This window comes from Rhincodon typus, chromosome 1 (assembly GCF_021869965.1).
Source record: "Rhincodon typus isolate 14 chromosome 1, sRhiTyp1.1, whole genome shotgun sequence".
NCBI lineage: Eukaryota > Metazoa > Chordata > Chondrichthyes > Orectolobiformes > Rhincodontidae > Rhincodon > Rhincodon typus.
Genome location: NC_063332.1, coordinates 98,243,551 through 98,264,532, shown reverse-complemented (window position 1 = coordinate 98,264,532; position 20,982 = coordinate 98,243,551).

The following is a 20,982-nucleotide window of genomic DNA, read 5'->3' as shown; positions in this document are numbered from 1 at the left end:
AAGCTGTAGCAGCATAATGAGTTGTGTATAAGAAGTGTTTCTGGAAAGGGCGAGGAACCTGGACAACAAGGAGAAGCCACAGAAGTTAAGGGTTGTATTAATTTTGGCTGATGGTATAAAAAGGCAGCATTGAATTAGTGGGGATCATACACTTCCTCTGATTTTCCCTTCTGAAGTTAATTGGCATCCAATTAATCATTGTATCTTTTATGAGTGACCAAAGGTAAACTTATCACTGCTGGGTTGCTTTCTTGATGAGAAGTTTGAGAGGGGATCTTGGTGGAGTATTCAGACCCTTAAAGATGTTAACAAAGTGAACTGTCAGCAGGGTTTACTTTGCCTTAAGAATGACAACGATATGCAGAAGATGAACTTCCAGATAGGGAAAGATTGCTCAGAGAGCTGTTTCTCTTAGAGCATAATAAATGTTTGGAATGGATGCCCGGGAGGCTAATAACCTCAGTCATTTAAAGGAGAGATACAAAAGCATTTGATTAAAAAAGTAACCAATCAAATCATGGGATCGAGTGAACTGTGTATTTTATTTTTGAATTCTGTGTCTTTCACCTAGACTAAAGACGATCTTTTCAGGTCTGAAGCATTCCTGTGACGGTGGTGTGAAAAGGAATAAAATATGAAAGGATATACAAGTATGAACTTTCTTGTTGAACTTTTGGACCCAGCAGAAAAATACCTCCCCATATCTCATAAATATTAACAGACTCTGCACAATTCAACTCACAAAAGCATAAAAGCAAATTTTATTAGTGCAATTTTTTCTTGAAATTTTAAAGGGTGTTTCAATAATAGTAACCATCTAATAACAAATAAATGATTGATTTTTACCTGTTCTGTAAATTATTTATTGAGAACAGGCACTGAAATAGATTGTAACTTTGCTGCATTGATTCTTTTAAAATTCTGAAGAAGTAAATGGAAAGATATAGTCAATGATCTAAATATATGATAACTGACTAGCATTGTCAACTAGATATTAGGATCAAGAAGTTCATTGCTGTAATATATCAAGTTTGCCTTTGTCACCAAAGAGACGTTTCACATCTTATGAAAAATATTCTTTATTTATATTCCGCCAATGTTGGGAGGTTTTTTTTGTTAAAGAATTGTTCTCATCTGTGCAGATCAGAGATAATTGACAGCAGTGTTGTTGTTACAGGGCACAATGTGCAGGTTCAATATTTTCACATTGATGTGGCAAAGAATCAAAATTACTTTTTCATACATGTGACCAGACAAAACAATGACAATGACAGTACTGTACTGAAAACCACAATTTCCACCACATTAATCAACATGTTTGAAAATCAACTTGAGGTAATAGTTGAATGAAAAAGCTTTATGTCTTTCATTACTTTATAGGTTACTCAGTTTATAAAAAAATCATTAGTGGCAAATTTTATGCAGAATTATTTCCAATTGCTCTTCTATTTTCTACCACTTTACCTTGTCATCCCCAGTTGCCTGCATCCTCATTAGCACATTGACATTGGAATACATGTGCTCCCATTTGTGTTCCAATGCTGACCGTGCAAAGCTACAAAAAAAGGAACAGTGAAGGAACACAATTTGTGTGGGACATGCAACAGGCCCATGTGATTTGTGCCTAGAGAACTTTTTCATTTGCCTGTTTCTGCTTAGTCTTCAGACTGCCCTTCGCCTAAATGCTGTTATCCTGATCCAACCAAAAAGAAAAACAGGAAATGCTTTTCTTCTGCCAGTGGTCATCATTCACCTTGTCAAAGATAAATAGAGTTTATTCCTTTTAGAAAGGATGCAGGAAATGCCTGGGGCTTTGCCATGTTTCCACGCGAACTGGGGCAGGAAGGCAGCTGTGTCTGAAAATATTTGATGGTCATTGATTCCTTACTGGATGACAGGTCCAAAGACATAATATGAATGGCCATTATTGATAGCATATCAATCAGTTTCAGTTTATTTTTTAAATGAAACGTTTATAATAGGCTAAATTAGGAGCATTAGGGGTTCAAATCCCTCCATGGCAGATGGCGGAATTTAAATTCAATAATAATCTGGATTTAAGAATCTGCTGATGACAATGAAACTCTTATCAATTTTTGGAAAAACCCATCTGGTTCACTAATGTCCTTTAGGGAAGGAAATTTGCCACCCTTACCTGGTCTGACCTACATGAGATTCCAGACCCACCACAATGTGGTTGACTCTTAACTGCCCTCTGGGCAATTAGGGATGGGCAATAAATGCTGGCCAGCCAGCAACACCCATGTTCCCGTGAGTGAATGAAAACAAAGATTTCTGGCAGCTCTCATTGTGCCATAATTTAATACATCCTCAGTAATTCCAGATCCATGTGACACACTACAGGGGTCATTTTTATCTAAGCTGCCCAATCGAAGAAAGAGATAACAAGGTGTAGAGCTGGATGAACACAGCAGGCCAAGCAGCATCAGAGGAGCAGGAAGGCTGACATTTCGGGCCTAGACCCTTCATCAGAAACCTTGTTATCTCAGATTCTCCAGCATCTGCAGTTCCTACTATCTCTGATACAATGGATTTTAAATTTGGTCCAAAATTTTAGTCCATTGAAAATTGGCAGTTTCTGGAACAAGCAGTGAATCTGATCCTGTCTGGCCCTGTCAGGTTGGTTAGCTTAAACTACGTCTATATTTCTGAGATAGTTTTCACGAGGCTTGCAATTACATCATTATGAATGAAGCATACTCGTCAGTTAAAGCCAACACACAGTACTAGATCATAGAATCCCTACAGTGTGGAAACAGGCCATTTGGCCCAACAAGTCCATACCGAACCTCAGAGCATCCCACCCAGACCCACCCCGCTATAACCCACCTAATCTACACATCCCTGAACACTATGGGCACTTTAGCATGGCCAATCCACCTAGCCTGCACATCTTCTGGACTGTGGGAGGAAACCGGAGCACCCGAAGGAAACCCACGCAGACACGGGGAGAATGTGCAAACACCACACAGACAGTCACCTGAGGGTGGAATCAAACCCAGGTTGCTGGTGTTGTGAGGCAGCACTGCTAACCATTGAGCCACTGTGCCACCCCTAAATAGTCTACATCCGATGTTTATATCATAGAAATGGTATCATACCTTTGTTTGAATTGCATGTGATGTTAGTAAGTGTATACAAACATATTGAAACAGTTAACAGCTGCAATGTTGCTGGTTCAGTCCTTCCATAAGTTCTCTGGGATAGGCCATCATATTGGGGATTTCATGGACTATGTTGATACCTGCATTGGGAGGTTCAAGGGTTCCTAGAACTTGGAATTTCCTACTCTCGTCTCATGATCCCGCTCTCATTGATTGAGGAAAATTAGAGAAATCTACTATCCCATTCCCAGAATGGTATGACTTACTTTGGTGAGTAGGTGTCCCTCGCATGCCCAATCATAGGTATAATTAGTGAAAGTCCCCAGTTCTGGAAAGTCTGCTGGAGTAGACTAAGACCAGAGTGGTGTGTCACATGTCCAATTTCCACCCTGACTTATGATGTGCTGTTTCTAGATCGACTCACCGCTCAGCAGATATCCACCAAAACAGCGGCATCCAATGCACCAATGCCATCTTTAAGAGCCCGTTGTGCGTGTGGATGAGCTCCGCTGTTCTAAAGCTGCCAACTTGTTGATGGACTGAGTTGGCCCATGGCAGAGAAAAGGCAAATGTCACCTTGTTTCTCTGACAGTGATCTGGAGCTCTAGGTTATGGGATGGTGCAAAGGATGGACTGGCAGAGCAAGCCAGGCTACCCAGGTAATGCCAGCCTTGTCTGAGTCCATTACCCAGGTTAATGCCATCTTTTGGGCTCATAGAGATGGCCAGCAATATGAAAAGGTCAATGACATGTTTTGCTGCCAGAATGAGTGCCATACTCTTCTCCCTGTGACCTCAAATCACTGCATCTCATTAGGAAAGGTCAGATCTTTAAAGAAATCAGAAAACTATAAATTAGGGTGACAATGCATATGTGTAAAAACATAAAATAAGATAAAAATGTTTGGGAGCTGCAGGCCCAATTACTCACAAGGGAATGTGACCTCTCCTTCTTCATAATGTCAGAAGTGAGGATGTTCACCAATGTTTGCACAATGTTTTGCACCATTTCCTCTGATACTGATGCAGTCCATGTTCAAATGAAACAAGATCTGGACAATATCCAGGCTTGGACTGAGAAGTTGCAAGTAATATTTGTGCCACACAAATGTCAGGCTGTGACTATCACCAACAAGAGACAATTTAACCACTGTCCTTTGACATTCAATGATATTGCCATCACTGAATCTATTAACATCCTCTATTAACTTCCTGTGGTTATCATTGACCAGAAACTCAACTGGACTCACCACATAAACATAGTGCTACAAGAGCAGGTCAGAGCTCGGAATCCTGCAGGGAGTAACACATCTAACATCCCAAAGCCTGTCCATCATCTACAAGGCAGAAGTCAGGAGCGCGATGAAATACTCCCCACTTGCCTGGATGGACCAGCTCCAATAACACTCAAGATGTTTGAAACCATCCAAGACAAAGCAGCCCGCTTGATTGGCACCACATCCACAAACATCCACTCCCTCTGACACAACGCTCAGTAGCAGCAGTGTATATTATCTACAAAATGCAGTGCAGAAATTCACCAACGATCCTCAGACAGCACATTCCAAATCCATGACCACTTCCATCTAGAAGGAAAAGAGCAGCAGACATATGAGAATACCACCACCTGAAAGGTCCCCCTCCAAGCCACATATCATCCTGACTTGGAAATAGTTGCCATTCCTTCACTGTCGCTGGGTCAAAATCCTGGAATTCCCTCCCTAATAGCATTGTGGGTCTCCCCTACGGCACATGGACTGCAGCAATTCGAGAAGGCAGTTCATCACCTTCTTCTCAAGGGCAGCTGGGCAGGGCAATAAATGCTGGTCAATCAGCAATGCCAAGTCCCACAAGTGAATATATATAAACATAAATGAAATTATGGTCATAGTGGAGAGCTGGCTGAAGAAATGGGCAGGGTGGATATTCAGATATTCTTTGTTATGTTGTGTTCAGGAAATAAAGGGAATGGTAGCATTAATGATTGCAGAGAATATTACAGTGCTAGACACATGGGTGACAAAAAGGGATCAAAGACTGAATCTATTTGGCTAGAGATAAGAAAAAGAAGGGCACCATTATATTAATGTGTGTATTCTAGAGAACAAACTAGAGAGAAAGATAGAGAACAGCAAATTTGGAAGGAAATAACAAAGGTGCAACAAGTGACAGAATAGTGCTAATACTTTAATTAATCAGGATATTAATGCAAAAGGCAAAGAGAGGCTAGAATTTCTGAGGTGCAGTCAAATGGATTTTACTGAGCTAGTATGTTTCCAGCCTAATATCAATGGAGGCATAGCTGGAAGTGTTGCTGGGGAATGAGGGGAGTCAAATAGATCAAGTGCCGGGGGGGAGCTTTTAGGAAACAGTGATCATAGTCTCATAAGATTTAGGTTAGCTATGGAAAAGAGCAAGAAGCAATCTAAGTAGAAATATTAATTGAAGGATTGCCAATTTCATTAGGGTAGAAAGTACCAGATTAATTAGCATCATAAGTTGGCTGACAAAGCTGTAACATGAAAGTGTCCTGCTTTCAAATAAAAGGTGGTTTGGATTTGGCCACGGTGCATTCCCACAAGGCAGAAATATTGGGCAACCAAGGCCAAGTGTTCCTGGTTGATAAATAGGTTAAGACAAAGTGAAGTAGGAAAGGAACAAAAACAAGGTTGCTGGAAAAGCTCAGCAGGTCTGGCAGCATCTGTGAAGGACAAAACAGAGTTAACGTTTTGGGTCCGGTGACCCTTCCTTAGAAGTAGGAAAGGGTTGTGTATAACAGATGTCACATTGACAATGCAAAGAAGAACTGTGTTGAATGTAGAAAGTTCAGAGGAGATGTGACCGATGAAATGAGACATAGAGAGAATATGAGCTGAAACAGCCAGGCAAAATAAAAAGAGAAGCCAAATGTCTTGTTTAGACAAATAAATCATGAGTGGTTTCATGCTAATTTGGGACCAAATCATGAATCTACATATAGGGATAGATAATATAGCTGGCATACTAAATGAGTACTTTAAACTGTCTCTGTCAAACAAGAAGGTATTGTCAAAGTCAAATTGAAGGAGGAGGTAGCTGAATTGGGTTAACTGTTGAGATACTTCCAAAACTAGGGAACGGTGGTTGCACAATGGGTAGTGTCTCTGCTTCTATCAGAAGCTCCAGGTTAAAGTCCCATTATGGGACCTGATGGTCATGGAAGATGAATGCAGTTTAACACAGCCGAATAGCTCAGTTGTCAACTTGCAATCTTTTCAACATGTTTATAGCCAGTTGTAAGATTGGGAGAGGCTCCTGGTCAACTCCTCCAGTTATAGCCTCTTGTTTCAGGCTGTCGAGGAAAAATATCCCAAAGAGAATATATATCAGCACTTTGTCTGCTTTATTGGTCTCAAGGTATGGGAAGTTGTCTAAGCCAAATTTAGATAGGCTAATTGATGAGTTAGTAGGACAATATAGGCTACATCTGAGGATGTTGTAGTGTACTGCTCATAATCGTCCAAATCCAGAGAACCTGAAAAGGCAAACGAATGTACCATTATTCAAAATAAGGTGTGAGGATAAACCTAGCAACGATAGATCAGTCAGTTTAACCTTGGTGGTGAGAAATCTTGTAGAAACAATGATTTGGGGCAAAATTTACATTTACTTGGATATGGGTGGATTACTTAAGGAAAGCCGGTGGAGCTTTGTTTTCAGTGCAGATTATGTTAATTGAATTGATTGAGTTTTATGATGTGCTCACAAAGAGGGCTGATAAGGTTAATGTAATTGATGTAGTGTTCATGGACTTGCAAGGGGCATGGAAGAAAGTGCCATATAATATATTTGCCAAGAAAGTCGAAACTCATAGAATAAAGAGATCTGCAGCAACCTAGATATGTAGTTGCCTAACTACCAGAAGCAGAGAGAGTAGTGGTGAAAAGGATTTGCAGGATTGGAGGAAGGCATACAGTTGGGTTCCCCAGGAGTTGGTGTTGAGACAATTGCTTTTTTTGATCCATATTAATGACTTAAGCTTGAGTGTACAAGTCATAATTTCATAATATCCAATTCTGAGCACCATACTTGAGGAAGGTTTTGGACAAGATGTGCAAAGAATGCGTGAGAATAGTTTCAAGGATGAGATACATCAGTTGTCTGGATAGATAAGAGAAGCTGGGGCTGTTTTCATGAGATGTGAAACTTGAAAGAAGAATTGATGGTATTAATCTAAAGCTGAAGGAGCTACACAGAGTAAATGGACGCACAGAACCTGAGGACATTAGTTAAGGAAATAGCAAAAGAATTGATGGTGATATTAGTAAAAACCTTTGCTACATCTAGGTTTTTGGATCTGGAATGCATGGACTAACAGTATAATAAAGCAAGGTTAATCATGACTTTCAAATGCTGAAGCACCTTAAGTGAAAACATTTGAAAGATGACAGGGAAAGAGTGGAGAAGGGGATCAGGTGAGGTGGTTTTGCAAGGAGTCAGTGGATTCAGGCAGGATTAACCAAATGGATCTCCTACTGTGCTGAAACAATTCTAACATTTCATGATTTATAAGGATAGACAGAACAAATGGAGCTGGTAAAATTAGGAGTAACTGAGTGTTTAATGATGTAAGCAGCATACATGTTGCTTACAGCATGGTGGCACAGTGGTTAGCACTGCTGCCTCACAGCACCAGGGGCCCAGGTTCAATTCTACCCTTGGGTAGCTCTGTGGAGTTTGCAAATTCTCCTGGTGTCTATGTGGGTTTCCTTCGGGTGCTCCGGTTTCTTGCCACAGTCCAAAGATGTGCAGGTTAGGTGCATTAGCTGTGCAAAATTGCCCATAGTGTCCAGGAATGTGCAAGCTAGGTAGATTAGCCACGGGAAATGTAGGATTACAGGGATAGGGTAAGGGGCTGGGTCTAGGCAGGAGGGTCAGTGTTGACTCAATTGGCCAAATGGCCTACTTCCACACTGATTTTGCTGGTCTTGAAAGTTTACCACTGTAAATGTGGGGATTCATTCCATCAGAAGAAAATTAATATTGCAAATTTTTAACTTCTTTATCACATCAGCCAAGTATTGGTAAGTTACATCATGATGCCTAGTTGATGTTCATGCCCATCAGAATGTTATTGCCACTAATTTGTATTTTGCTCCGGTATGTGAGCTAATAATATTTGGCAAACCTCAATGTGTACATTAATAAATTCTGAATAGTGAGTAATATGCAAACACAAGGTAACAGTTGGGAAAAAAACGTATTGATAATTGAAGCATCAATAGGATTTTCAATTTTGGGGTGGGTAGCATATAACAATGTAAATGAATTTGATCTAGAAGTCATTTTGCAAATAAATCATCTGGAATTACTGGCATCACCTGTAAATTTTCATTTTAAGATGTTAGCTGGGAGTGGCTTTACAAAGAATGTAAGTTTAAAAGGACAGAGAGATTTGTTTTTCCAGTTCCCTTTGCTCTGATCTTACATAGTTGCATTAGTCAATTCTGAACCACTGAAGACCTTTAAAATCTAATTGTTATTAACTTTTACTGATGATCCCTAGCATTTTTTTTTCAAATTTAGTCATGTATCAGTAAAAGCTAATTTCCTTAGAAATTTGAGCCTCTTAAAAATGGCATCAATGGATTATGTAAATAATTATGAGTTGTCATTTATCTTAAATGTGCCTTGTTAATTTCCTCAAGCCTCATTTTTGTTCAAAATAAAAGCACAGTTTTACTGTCTTATTTTCCTGAATTTGCCTTTGGCTTTCATTTTGCCCTTGAATTCACCCCTATTAAAAAAATATTAAAATACAAAATTGCAAAACACCCAAAACGAAAAGTAAAAACTGATGTTCACAGGTACTCAGAATCACTAAACCTCCAAATCCATGACATTCAGCTGTAATCAGGATGGGTGTAATCTATCAGATCACACTGGGGAGTGCACTAGCCTGTGCCCTCACTTCTTTTTGAAGATATTGTGATATAATAATGGCTGATTTGTCATTTATTCAGCTGTATCCTTCAAATTATGAAATTGTCATGATATACTTCACTCCTTAACATAGCATTTCTTTATAAACCACCTCCTTTCTTGATTGGAACTGAAAATCTCACCATTCTGCAAATCACAAACAAGCTTTTCACATAATTGGATTTGATAGTACAGGCAGGATTTGTGACTTAATCCCCAGACTGCTGCTAGCAGGACACTGGAGCTGATTAATACAAAAATAAAGTATAATTAAAACAATTATGACACATTATTATCTGCCTGGACTTGGGATTCTGCACACGAGAAATTGTTTTAAAATATATAAGGCAGATATTTATGTGGCATAATGGTCAGATTTAAAATCATGCATTTTTTGTTTGGAACTGAACAGTTACTTAGAGGATTGGATCTACACAAGCAGACTCAAATCACGCAATGAGGTCAGTGAAAATGTAAGTGAATATCCTGCAACCACAAGTTTAGTTCCAGGTGTGAATTAAATTATCCATGGTCAAAGCATTAGATGATGAGGGTTGAATACCTGTTAGTTATTTGTTTGTGTGTTTAAAATGTTTTATTGTACCTCTGAAAATTATTGACTGACAATCCTTAATTCAAGCATTGTTGCAAAGAGTCACATTTTGTTGAAGCTTTTCATTTTGCACACATCGTAACAGCACATCCCTTTTGCTGTTCCTGACAAGGAAGGTACTGACTATATCCAACCAGCTCACACTTATGAAACTTGCAATACAGTGTCTAACATTGGATAAGATTCTGCAATTGGGCGACATTTACTCGATAGTCTTGAGTCTACAAACAATTATACTGACAATCAATTCAGGATTGTCAGTCAGGCTCACAGCGTGATGCACTTGCATGCAATGAAAGCTAAATAGATTAATATTCAGGGCTCTGACCTTCACAGACAGAAAACATGTGTACACACACTGCACCTGTTTCAAATCAATAAAATAGGTGACAGCCAATCACTGAGACATTTCCCAGGGCAACACTCTAACCAATCAGAGTCAACCAGCCTGGTTAAACTGAAACAAAGCCTGACAGTTAACCATAAAGTGGTGCACTTCTCATGACAACACCTCTCCAAATCAGAGTCAAATTGTTAACAAATCAATATGCTCCTCTTGCGCAGTATAAATGTCAGTTTTCCACTTGAATTAGTGTTCTTCCGAAATGTGCTGACAATTTCACAATGAAAGGGTTTGCCAAAATACATCTTCCTGCAGCAGTAGCCAAGTCCCGTTCTACCACATATTTATTCAGAGGTCTTTGGTCTGGATATAAGGCAATCTTTTCTTAATAAAGATAATTCCTTGGCTCAGCACTCCCTCATGGGAGCTATGTTTATGAAGGGCATAGGTTTGAGCTGAGGGCATAAAGCAGTTCTCTGTTCCATGTTTCTTGTGACAACAGATCCCCACTGCTGGGATGAATTCCAGGTCAGAAATGCAGAGATGTGTTATTTAGAAGGTTGCCTCTAGGTACCTTGTCCAATCAGATGGGCTGTTCAACTGGGGTGGGGAGGTAATGTGAGCATCTGAGGCCCCAGGGTATCCATACACTTTGTGCAGAATGCCATGGCTTGGCACTTACTCGATTTAATTGGTTACCTGCTACTGATGGGTGTATATCCATCAATCTCTCGGACTATCTCCCTGAAGATAGGCTGGAGGGCGGAAATATCCTGAATGTGAAACCAGTAGTGAGAAATCGCGGGGACATGTGAAACCAGTAGTGAGAAATCGCTGGGACATGTGAAACCAGTAGTGAGAAATCGCTGGGACATGTGAAACCAGTAGTGAGAAATTGCTGGGACATGTGATTTTGAACCTGTCTCCATCTCGAGCTGTAAATTCTGCTCAATATTTTTTCTGAAAGCTTTATGGCGTGGTACATGAATGGCCCCCTGTGGAAGTAGAATCTCTGGTACTGCTGTTCCTATGTTAAAATGCAATGGGCTACAAATTCAAACAGTGGCTTCGCCTCCTCCAACTGATGTGACCTAACCCCAAATCTGAGCGATGGTATGATTTAAGTCTGAGAAACTAGCTGCTCATGTCAACCCCATATGAAACCAGAATTGGTAATCCAAAGTCTCCATGTGCCTGCAATCTTATCAGAATGGTTCCTCCTTTGCAAACTTGCTGTGGATATGGACAGGTTCTAACTGATTGTTATTTTGTTCTCCTGAGTGGGACCCACATGTCATCATATCTAGCCTTTGCTGCTGCTTACTGCATGCATACAAACTACTCACTGCACTGCCAATAATCCAATAACTTCCAATGATGAGGCTGGTATCCCCACCCACTAACCCTATTAATTCCCCTCACCCTTACTCCACATCAAATGGATATATCCCTAAAACTGTACTTTCAGTTGGGTGTAAATTAAGTGACAAAACATGGAAAAAGAGCAAGGAAGTCCTCCCTGGTGCTCTGGTCAAACTTCAGTTAACATCACAAGAAGAGGTGATAAAGCCATTATCTCAACACTGTTCATGTGGCATCGCTGTATGCACATTGACTGCTGCATGTCTTGTATTAAAGACTGACTATAGTTCAGATAGTACTTAATTGACCACAAAAGCACTTTGAGAGACTGCTGTATAAATGCAAGTGTTTTTTTGTAGGTCAATATGCGGAGGTTAAGGGGCGATGATTTGTCTTGCAGAAACGATTCAGTAATGCCAAGAAAATAATCATTAGCATGAAAAAGTGTAAAAAAGTCAAAGTTGTCATTTCAAAAGCATGGATTCCCGGTTTTACTCATTCTTGCTTCCATTGTTGTGTTTGGGGGAATCATAGCAAATTAAAATAGTACAGCACATAAGGAGGCCATCAGCCCATTGGGTCTGCACAGACGCTTTCAAAGAGCTCTAAATATTTGTTCCATTACCTTGCAATAGTTTTCCCTTCGAATGATACCTCAATTCACCTTTGAAACCAGCTGTAGAATCAGTACCTCCCATCCTATCAATCACTGCGTTCAAGTCTTAGTAACCAAATATGGAAATGTTTTCCACATGTCATCTCTGATTACAATCAGTTGAAATTTGTGCCTTCTGGTTACTGACCCTTAGATATTGGAAACAGTTTCTCTTTATTCATTTTGGCAAAACACTTTATGAAGTCAAACATCTCTACCAAATCACTTCTTCACCTCCACTATACACAGAAAAATCCCATCTTCGCCATGTTATCCACATAATTCTAAGTCTTCAATCCTGGAAACATTTTTCACTTCTTGTAGCCTTTATAAAGCTTTTGTGCCTTGCTTCAAGTTTGATATCCAAAACCGAACACCGTACTCAACTGGAACCAAATCATTCACTGAGCTTAGCTTCTGGCTTCTGTTTACAAAGGCTGTCAAACTGAGGCCCAATAGGATGAAATGTGCTGCCAGACACTCCTGGCATGTTCTGTGCAGTGCCCCATACATGGTAGGCTGCGAGGGCAGTACAAGCCTGTGTTGGCTTTAATGGCTGTAATGGCTTTCAAATCTGACTGATTTGACACAAGGCCAATTAATGTCCATACCTGCATCTGCCAGTCATTCTCAGCTGAATGGATGGAACTTCCCAAGGGTGCTATTTAAAGAGACACGTTTCCAAATTGCAAACAAGGCATTTTTGACTTACTTCTGCTGTAGACACATTTGTGAAAGTATTTGGGTATATTTTGGAAGCAACTGCCTCTGTCCACATGCCCAGGAGCCAATCGGAGAGCAGCTGTGATACTGATGACTCCTAGCCCCCACAATTTGTTCTAATACAAAGTCAATCAATAGTCAGTATTTGGGCAAAGTTTGTTCTCACACACACACACACACACACTGTCTGAAAAGCCTTTCTCTTTGCTTGATTAAAGCACCAGTGTAAATATAACTCACAATGAATTCCAGTAATGTGTTTTTAGAAGTGCAGCAACTCCAGCTACGGTTCTTGGTTTAAAGTAGCATTTTCCCCATTTTGACTGACAAGCCAAAATGGAGAAAACAAAAAAAAAAGTGGTCTTTACATGTTGAATTTCATACATTCAGATCTTTCCAGGCTGGGGAAAGCAACATATCGAACATCTCGTATGCCATTTAAAGATGCTTCCTTGAAATGACAATGGGGCCAATTGGCAATAGAGGTGAGTACTTAAAGTTCTTTCTAAAACTGGAGTGATGGCATGAGGATTTGTGGAGGACAGTAGAATTTCCAATGGCTGCAGAGCACCATTAAGTGTATGCATATGATCCTGCTGGACCCCACAGGCCAAAGGGGAGAGGTATAGAAGACACAAGGGCTAACATCACATCGATGTGCATTATGTCAGTGTAGATCACTGTCCTCAGCTGACATGATGCATTTATTGACATTCCCTTTGTTTTCAAGACTCCATGGAGAAGTAGGAAGTGAGTGTCTGTTTAAAAGAAAAGTTCCCTTCCTTAAAGGTGGCTGATAAATCTTCTCTGCCACCCGACTGCATGACGACAGTGAGGTTATAGTAATAGCAATCTCACCACCAGAGACATTGTGAGGAAGACTGTGTGTGTGCCAGAAGACTGCTTGGAGCAAACTGAAGGGGGAAGACCTTCACTACATGCTAGATGGATATCCATGTTGATGGCAGCCTGCTATGCCCTCCACATCATGGGAGCACAACCAAAAATCTAGAGGCCACTTTTAGAGGAAGAAAAGGAAGAGAAAGAGGAGAAAAAGGAAAACAAGGAATATATGGAGACAGAGAAGAGCCATCTCATGTTTTTTTGCTTCAGATAGGTTGTTTGATAATATGTAATAAGGCTCCACTTCCTGTAGGTTGTTGGAAGATGATGGTATTTTGGTAAAATCACTAGACTAACAAACTCAGAGGTCCAGGCTAATGTTCTGGAGACATGATTTCAAATCTCACCAGGGAAGTGGTGGAATTTAAATTAAATTAATAAGTCAGAAATGGAAAGCTAATCTTAGTAATGGTGACCATGAAATTATCATTGATTGTCACTAAAAACCCATCAGCTTCACTAACATCCTTCAACAAAGGAAATCTGCCATCCTTACCTGGTCTAGTCTACATGTGACTCCGGACCAATGGAAGAATAAAGAAAAAGGAGGTCAATTTCTATTTGCCACATGGTTCCACCAGTCCCCACTTCATTCATCTGGGATGCATGAAGATTTCTTGCCTGAATTCTACAATAAAAGCCCTCAACAATAATCTTTCAATAATATCTTGATCTGGACAAGCATCCACATTTGTAAATGGAAATGAACTATCACTCCCGTGCATCCTGTTGGCTCCTGTTTTGAGAGTTTGTTGCCTACTCCTGTAATGCAGTGCTACCTTAGCGGTTGCAGCATGGCTGCTGCTGATTTTCAATGGCGGACAATGACAACAATCTTGCAGGATGAACCTTAAGGACTTGGCTTCAGACCACATCACCTTGGCATGAATGACAGAATGCAGGCCTGGCTGAAATGCAAGATCCCTGGTGGAGTGTCAGTGTTGGGGGAGCATGAATGCTGGCATCCTGTGAAAGAGAGAGTAGTGCCTCTGAAATCGTTGTAATCTGCTGCACACAGAGTGGCTCCTTGGAGCCAAGGCCTACACTTTAAGGATGCAGTCAATCACATTTGTGAATAGGACATCTGCAACTGGAAAGATGTAACTGGAGCTTCATGAGAACAATAGCAGTCAAAGAGTAAGCCATTAGCTTACTGAAGATGAGGTTCAAGTACCTGAACAGATTGAGAATGGTAATGATCTGTTTAACATACACAGTAAGAGAAAGTTGCAGTGAAGGAGGAAGGAAGCTGATGACCGTGTACATCCTTGGAGAAGGAGCACAAGGGGCAGTAACAGGAAGAGGCAGAGGTTGATGAGACAGGGGTCCCCACAGCTGCTTATTTAGCTGCCAGAAATATCTGTAGCAGAATCAAACACATGCATTTCAGCAAACCTGAGGCTATGGAGCCTTACATTCCCTCATTCCATCACAAAACATTCCCACAGTCAATAAGCTTTCCATTTCATTCCTGCTACTGATTTCTTGAGCACTCACAACCATACCCACTTTGTTTCTAAGGCTGATCTTTTTCTCCTAGTGTGTAACTACCAAAGGATAATGTCCCAAGATGCATCAGAGAATGGGGGACAGCTTCTCTATGGTGAGACACATCTTACACGTACTCTCTCTTTCCTCTATCCAATTGAACCATTGTGACCCTTTCTGAGGTCAAGGGCTTCAAATATCAGATGTGAGTAGTCATTGTGTCCAGTTGTTCAGTGTTGTGTTTTGTTTTTTATGCCCTGAGATACGCAGAGGTAACACACTAATTTTTATCTTTAAACACTCTTATTTTTAGTGCCTCTAAAAGGTCTCAACACCAACAACAAGTAGGGGAACTGTCAGAACATGGCCTTCAATGAATCATGGACATTTATCATCAGCAGCCAATGACTATAGGCTAACTATCAGCTTAAGGAAGGCAGAGATATTCCTTGATCATCAACAAACTCTGAATATAAAGCTGTGAGAGGGTGTCTAGCTTCTTACATAACCTTGAGGCATTGGCTGCCTCCTCCACACATATGAAGCAGTTGGACAAATTCCACATCAGACCTCATGCGTATTAAATGGGAGGACAGAATACCCAACGACGAGGTACTTTGAAAGCAGAAATTTCTGAGTTGAATCAGTCATCATCAAAGCTCAGCTCATATGGAGTGGACATGTAGAATATATGATTAATAATAAATTCCCCAGGGTAGTCATGTATTCATGGTTTAACTTGGACACCTCTTGCAAGATGGCCAAGATTAAAGTTCAAGGAATCCTTGAAGATGAACCTTGGCAAAATAAAGAATGACTGCAATGGGTCGGAGAAAAGAAAGAATCAACTGCCATGGTAGTGATCCCATATAGTGAAGCTCCTTCCTTCAAACAAGTGAACTAAAGTCTAAAGCAAGCCTGAATGACTGGGCAGCTCCCACAGAATCCAACAGTTCATCCTTACTGCATTGTGGAAACCAAACTCCAGGGCCATACAAGAACATATAGCAGTAGACTCTATAAAAGCCTAAAGAAGTCATTGTCAATAACAAAGGGAAACTGATGATGGCACTTTGACATAGTCAGATGTATTATTTTATTCAAATTCATTTTTCTTGCAAATCAATGGGAAGGAGAATCTTTTCCTTCCTTTCTTTACAACACCAGTTGCCAAGTAATGAGTCCTTCTGAACATTCAATTGCTTTGACTGTCAGTGATAAATAAACTGAAAACATGCTTGATTCACTGGTTGAGAAGCTCTGATGAAATTTTCCAGGTCAGCTTGGAAAAACAAACTGGCAAATCAAAGTTAATAGTCTGAAAACATAAAAACCTCTCTTGCACAAGCTGCAAATTAATAGGCCTTACGGGATGGCATATGTTTTCAATTAACATGCATGATGTAAATGCTTTTACTTTGATGTTATTTCATGTGTAGCATCCAACATCAATTTTAGCACTGATTCTTAAAAGTATCAAAACAAGCCAGGCAGTAGAACTTCAGTCCAAATCATGTTGCCAACCAGCTCGACTTGAAATGTTAACTTTGCTATCTCTTCATGCATTCTGCCAGACCTGCTGAGTTTCTCCAGCAATTTCTGTTTTCGTTCCATAGCAAGTAACCTGATACCATCCAATGCATATCCCAGTTATTCTATGGCCGGATATAGTGTCCGATCTAATTTGTATTTCATTTATCTAAACTGAGACTTTTCCAATCCTGTAATTTATTCATGTTAATCCATCTTCAGCTGCTTCATCAATGACCTTCCCTCAGCATAAGGTCAGAAGTGGGGATGTTCACTGATGATTGCACAATGTTCAGCATCAATCATGACTCCTCAGACACTGAAGCATTCTATGATACAATGCAGGACCTGGACAATATTCAGGCTTGGGCTGACAAGTAGCAAGTAACATTCATGCCACATAAGTGCCAGGCTATGACTATCACCAATAAGAGATAATCTAACCACATGCCCCTTGACATTCAATGGTGTTACCATCACTGAATCTCCCACTATCAACATCCTGGGAGTTATCATTGACCAGAAATTCAACTGGGCTCACAACATAAACAGTGGCTACAAGAGCAGTCAGAGGCTAGGAATACTGCAGCGAGTAACTGATCTCCTGAGTCGCCAACGCCTGTCCACCATCTACAAGGCACAGTCAGGAGTGTGATGGAATACTCCCCACTTGCCTGTATGAGCGCAGCTCCAGCAACACTCAAGAAGCTTTGCACTATTCAGGACAAAGCAGCCCACTTGATTGGCACTACATCCACAAGCATCCACCACTAATGCTCAGTAGCAGCAGTGTGTACTATGGACAAGATGCACTGCAGAAATTCACCAAAGATCCTCAGACAGCACCTTCCAAGCCCACGACCACTTCCATTCAGAAGGACAAGGGCAGCAGATATATGGGAACACCACCACCTTCAAGTTCTCCTCCAAGCCACTCAGCATTCTGACTTGAAATATATCACTACTCCTTCACTGTCGCTGGGTTAAAATCCTGGAATTCCCTTCCTAATTGCATTGTGGGTCAACCCACAGCAGGTAGACTGCAGCGGTTCAAGAAGGCAGCTCACCAGCATTGTCTCAAGGGCAACTAGGGATGTGCAATAAATACTGGCCAGCCTGCAACAACTAAGTCCCACAAATTAATAAATAAATAAGAAGTGCTTCGAGAGTTTCATCATGGCACATATCAATTCCAGCCTCCCAGATTGCCTTGATCCACTACAATTCGCCTACCGTCATGATAGGTCCATGGCAGACCCCATCTCCCTGGTCCTACACTCATCCCTGGAACATCTGGAGAACAAGGACACCTGTTTATTTACTTTAGCTTTGCCTTCAGCACCATACTTAGAAACAAACTTAACCTCTAAACTCGGAGACCTAGGACTCAGCTCCCCGCTCTGCAACTGGGTCCTTGACTTCCTGACCCACAGACTTCAATCAGCAAGGATAAGTGACAACACCTCCTCTACAATAATCCTCAACACCAGTGACTTGTAAGGCTGCGTACTCAGCCCCTTACTGTACTCCTGTGTGGTCAAATTGTGCTCTAAGTCCATTTATAAGTTTGCTGATGACACCACTGTAGTGGGTTGGATCTCAAATAGTGATGAGACAGAGTACAGGAAAGAGATAGACAGCTTAGTGGCAAGAGATAGACAACAATCTCTCCTTCAATGTCAGCAAAATGAAAGAGTTGATCATAGAATTCAGGAAGCGGAGTGGAGTACACGATCCTGTCTGGATCAATGGTGCTGAGGTGGAGATAGTTGAGAATGTCAAGTTCCTGTGAATGATGATCATCAACAATTTGTTCTGGTCTATGCATGTTGACATTACAGTTAAGAAGGCACACCAATACCTCCACTTCCTCAGAAGGCCAAGAAATTCGGCTTGTCCACAATGGCTCTTAACAATTTTTATAGATGCACCATAGAAAGCACCCTATCCAGCTTAGTGCCTCGCCCAAGACCTCAAGCAATTACAGAGAGTTGTGAACGAAAACCAGCCCTCATTCTACTGACTCCTTCTGCACTTCTCACTGCCTCAGAAAAACAACCAACATAATCAAAGACCCCTCCCACCCTAGTTATACTCTCTTCCACTTTCTTCCATTGGGTAGAAGATACAAAAGTTTGAAAACAGATTCAAGAATAGTTTTTCCTCACTGTTATCAGGCCTCTGAATGGATCTGTCATTTTTTTTAAAATCAGTCTTTTTCTACATTTTCGCCGTCGCTTAACACTATATTCTGCATTCTGTTCTGTTACCCTGATGTTTGTTTGGTTAGCACACAAAATAACACTTTTCACTGTATCTCAGTATATATGACAATAATGAAATGAAATCAAATCAAATGTACATCACTTCTAATAAACATAAATGAGCCATATTATAAGCTCGACTGATTATTTTTAATTGATTGCTCAAGAAGCTATTAGTACACTCAGTTTTGCTCAGCAAGTGATGCCTAATTATGGAATCAGATCTAACACATTTCAGGGTTAAAATCATTAAATTATAGAATCCCTACAGTTAGGAAAGAGGCCATTCAGCCCATTGAGTCTGCACTGTCCCTCCAAAGAGCATCCCCACCCCCCCCCCCCCCCCCATCCCATCCCATCCCTGTAACCCTGCATTTCCCATGACTAATTCACCTAGCCTGCACTTCCCTGGACACAATGAGCAACTTAGCTTGGCCAATCTAACTAACCTGCATATCTTTGGGACTGTGGGAGGAAACCAGAGCACCCTGCGGAAACCCACACAAACACAGGGAGAACATGCAAAGTCCATATAGGCAGTTGCCTGAGGCTAGAATTGAACCCGGGTCCCTGGCGCCATGAGGCAGCAGTGCCAACCTTCATTTTGGTTTAAATTTTGCAAGCATGAGCTTGTTGAATATGGTTAATACTCTGCCTATAACAAATAACCCATAGAGCATGCTGTTTGATTGCACTGACAGCCAACCTGTTGCCCTCTTATCGAGCCCCTCAAATGTCTCTCATGTGGGGCTGCTATTCACCAGACATGCCTGTCTTGGATTGATCTGTGGATCTTGGCAGGTGGAACATCTGGCTCAGAGCCCGTGATCTTGAAAGAAGAGACTGGTGGCCTGACAAGTGCTTTAACAGATCAAGATGTGGGGGGCTTTCCCAAGGGAAGGTGACTGTCCAGCAGCTCTAACTCCTGTACAGTAAAGGGAATTGTACATTTACTCTGGATATTGTGAATGAGCATGTGGGGAAGGAGCCACATCAGATAAAAACGGGAATGCAGCCTGGGTGTGTAGTTGTCAAGTTCCCTATTACCATCATCTGTATATAATTATGTTCAATAAACCCAGTTGCAGTTCACTCAGAAGAGCAAAGATCCCATAAAACTACATGATGGCAGTTTTAACCAGACCTACAGAACTGAAGGTTGGCAGCAAAAGCTTGTAGTGATGTGGGAGATGGTAAAACAGAAAGGCAGTACATTGATCCAAACCCAGAAGTGGGGAAAATTCCTGAAGTAAAGATCATGGGTGGTAGAGGCAGCGATGGAGACATTTAAGGCATATCTAAGCATAGAATCACAGTAAGAGGGGCAATGTTTTCACACAGAGAGTGGTTTGTATGTGGAATGAACTACCAGAGGAAGTGGTAGATGCAGGTACAGTTACAACATTTAAAAAACATTGGACAGGCACGTAAATAGGAAAGGTTTAGAAGGATAAGGGTCAAGTGCAGCCAAATGGGACTAGTTCAGTTTGGGAAACTTGGTTGGCATGAATGAGTTGGACCGAAGTGTCTGTTTCCATGCTGTATGACCCTATAACTGGAAAGTGCACTCAGAAGTTGTAGAAAGCGAGGAAGAAGGCTTAATGCTCCATACACAGAAAGTAACAAGTGAAAGTAGATCAACTTTAGAAAAGTATGGAGTCTCCATAAATTACAAGATGATAGTAAAAGAAAAACCCGAGGAGAAAACATCCAGGCAACACTAGGGAAAGGACAGGAAAGATTGTTCAGTCTATATAACAAATAATTCCTACAAATACATTAAAGATAGATAAGGCCTTTGACTTAATCTCCTACAAAGCACAGAAGGTCTTCTCCAGTCTGCTCACGAGGTAAACTGGTGCCAATGGTTTTGCAGGTATCACACTACAGCAGCCTCACAGCAGACCCACACCACCAACTTCTGGGATCATCCAGATGCAGGAAACCTACAAAGAAACAGGGAAAACGCACTGGCTCGAAGGGAAGGTTGAAACAACGCGGTTTCAAGATCCAGCC